Source organism: Capricornis sumatraensis, chromosome 20 (genome assembly GCF_032405125.1).
Source record: "Capricornis sumatraensis isolate serow.1 chromosome 20, serow.2, whole genome shotgun sequence".
In the NCBI taxonomy this organism is placed as follows: domain Eukaryota; kingdom Metazoa; phylum Chordata; class Mammalia; order Artiodactyla; family Bovidae; genus Capricornis; species Capricornis sumatraensis.
Genome location: NC_091088.1, coordinates 52,672,469 through 52,675,489, shown reverse-complemented (window position 1 = coordinate 52,675,489; position 3,021 = coordinate 52,672,469). Strand labels below are relative to the sequence as shown.

Here is a 3,021-nt window from a genome sequence, read left to right as displayed (position 1 = left end):
TCTCTGGTGGTCCAGTGGCTAAGACTCTGTGCTCTCAATGCAGGGGGCTCAGGTTCGATCCCTGGTCAGAGAACTAGATCCCATATGCCACAACTAAGAGCTCTGATGACACAACTAAAGATCTCGTATGACACAAGGAAGATCTAAGATCATGTGTGTAGCAACTAAAACCCAGCGCAGCCAAATTAAAATAATTTTTTTAAGACGTGTTAAAAAAATAAAAGCCCATTGAGTCAGAGATGAAGGTGGTTTCACAGGAGCACCTACAACAAAAGTGAGGATACAAGATTTTGGCCCCACCTCCTCAAAGTCCAAGTTATCTCCAAAATAAGAGACACAAGAACATATTGTCACCATAAACACCAAACCTCACGATGTCCCTGTTGGCTTAGATAGTAAGAATCTGCCAGGAACACAGGAGACCCAGGTTCAATCCCTGGGTCAGGAAGATCCCCTGGAGAAGAGAATGGCTACCCACTCTCTTCTGGAGAATTCCATGGATTCTAGAGGAACCTAGTGGACTACAGTCCATGGGGTGGCACAAGTTGAACACGACAAGCGACTAACACTTTCTTGACCCCTACTACATCTCAAACCAAGGGGCACTTCCTAACTCCTCTCCACGGCTCCACACATCTAGCTGCCCTCATAAACACCTAAGAACTTACAGCCCCATAAGCCTCCCCTCTGAACTAAGAATGCTGCCTGCCATATCAGTAAACAAAGGATGTTGTGGCCAGCTAGTCAGCAGCCACTGCAGCCAGCCCCAACTGTGCACGCTGACCGGAATCAAGCCGGAGACAGGCACATTTACCCTAGATAGTTAAGGTGTATATCAAAGGAATGACTTCAGGGAGCTCAGACTCCTGCACTTCCTCATACAAAGAAAATCGCTTAGTTCATTAACTTTAGCTGTCCTTTTTTTTTTTTTTTTTCTAATTATCAGTAATCGTTTCTTGTTCTAACTACCTGGGTTTTCTCACAAAACCCCTATAATCCTGGCTCCTCCTTAGCTCTTCAGAGCAGTCCCTCAGAGCCACCTGAGAAAGGCCACCAGATAAAACATAAACTTTTGTGCGTTTTTTTCCCAGTCAACACTCTCAAAAGCCCTTCCCCACTGTCCCTTCCCCACCAACCTGGGGTTGCAAAGCCCCAGCTGCCTCGCCAACCAAAATGCCCAGCATAGGCTGCCTCCCAGATGCAAGGAACCCTGCCCTCCAGCCCCTCAACCCATGGATGCCTGCAGGCCACCAACCTAGGGACCACGTCGTAGCGATTCACCCCTATTTCAATAAAACCAAGATGCTCCCTGCGTCGCCCGTCAAACCCCGCGACTCCCGGACCTTCGGTTTTCGCCTTCCCCTTTCGCACGATCCGGGGACCTTCGGCTATTCGCGCTGCATTCAGCCAGTAAAATTGGGGGACTCACCTCTCTAGGCCTGGAGGTCTTGGGCATGGAGGCCGCCACAGGGCCTTCACCAGCCTTCGTTCCACGCAATGAGCCCGATACACCCGCACCGCCGACCCAGAAGGCCCAGACGATGGGGTCTGGGCTCAAGCGGGCGCGGAGGCCTGGCGGCTGGACCACATCTCCCAGAAGCCCCTGCGCAGGCCGGGAAGCTCTCCAAGCCCCGCCCCAAGGCGCGATCCCCGAGTGGCGAGGCCAGCGCAGGTGAGCTCCGGTTCTCACGTGGAAACAGCTAGCTTGCGAGGGCTGGGCGTACAAACACAAAACCAGACAAGCGCCTCGTCTTATTGTCTACAAGCAGAAATAACAGAACACCTGTAATTTCTCGATTCAGGCATAACTATGTTTAAGCTTATATGCGTGCAGTGCTGTGTCATTTCAATCGTGCAGGACTCTTTGCGACCCTATGGACTGTAGCTTGCCAGGCTCCTCTGTCCACGGAATTCTCCAGGCAAGAATATCGTAGTGGGTTGCCATGCCCTCCTCCAGGGGATCTTCCCGATCCAGAAATCGAACCCACCTCTCTTGCCTCTCCTGAGTTGGCAGGCGGGTTCTTTACCACTAGGACCAGCCAGGAGGCTCTTAAGCTTACATCCTTTCATATAAATATTTGTCCTCTTTGTTGTTGCTAAGTTCCGACTGACCCTCTGAGACCGCATGAACTGCAGCATGCCAGGCTTCCCTGTCCTTCACTATCTGTCTTCTTAACCTGCTTTTAAAATCATATATATTGAACATTGTGTTATTCCGCAATGTTTTGTAAATTCTACATGCCATCTATGTAATTAATGCATTATCTCACTTTTGTTAGGTTGCTTCAAATTACTAGTATTGCAGCCACCACTGCTTATGTTTGTCATTGACTCAAAAGCAGGGAACCAGCAGGGAACAGGCAAAACTTTATACTGAAAAAAAGGGAAGGCTTCAGGTGTATTTTGATCGGAGGTCATTGTCCAAGAGAAGCTAGAGGTGGGCCAACTACAAAAAGTGCAACTTTTGTGGTTGGTTTGGAGGTGGTGGTTTGGTTTTCTCTTTTGGTTCTGAGTTGGAAGCAGAGGCGGAAGATAGGGAAGCTAGCAGTTATTGACCAAGTCCTGAGAGTTCTGCACTGATTGCTGCCAAGTTTGTAGTTTGGTTTTCTGGTTTCTGCAGATTTTGTGGGTCAGAGTTCTATCATAATATACAATCTGGCATTGTCTGTCTGTATATCTGTTCTTTCAACTTTAGTGGTTTCAAGCAACAGCAATCATTTATTATCTTTCATGGTTTTTCTGGGTCAGGAATTCAGAAACAGCCTAGCTGGACAGTTCTGGCTCAGACTTTTCTTGATGGCTAAACCTGGAACAGTGTGAAGTTCTAGGAGCAACTGGAAGCTGGCTGGACATCTCTTATTTCATGTAATCTCAAGGGTTTGTCCATGTGATTTTTCTGTGTGGGCTAGTTTGAGCTCCTTAACAGCATGGTATTAGTGTTAGTCGGTCAGTCGTGCCTGACTCTTTGTGACCCCATGGACTGCAGTCCACCAGGCTCCTCTGTCCATGAGATTTTCCAGG

The 3,021-nt window shown here is 48.5% G+C and overlaps 1 non-coding gene across 1 annotated transcript; it reads left to right on the top strand.

Moving 5' to 3' along the window:
- Positions 1-73, top strand: TRNAE-CUC (transfer RNA glutamic acid (anticodon CUC)). Its single transcript has one exon. It is a non-coding gene; the product is annotated as a tRNA-Glu (tRNA).
- Positions 74-3,021: the final 2,948 nt, after the last annotated feature.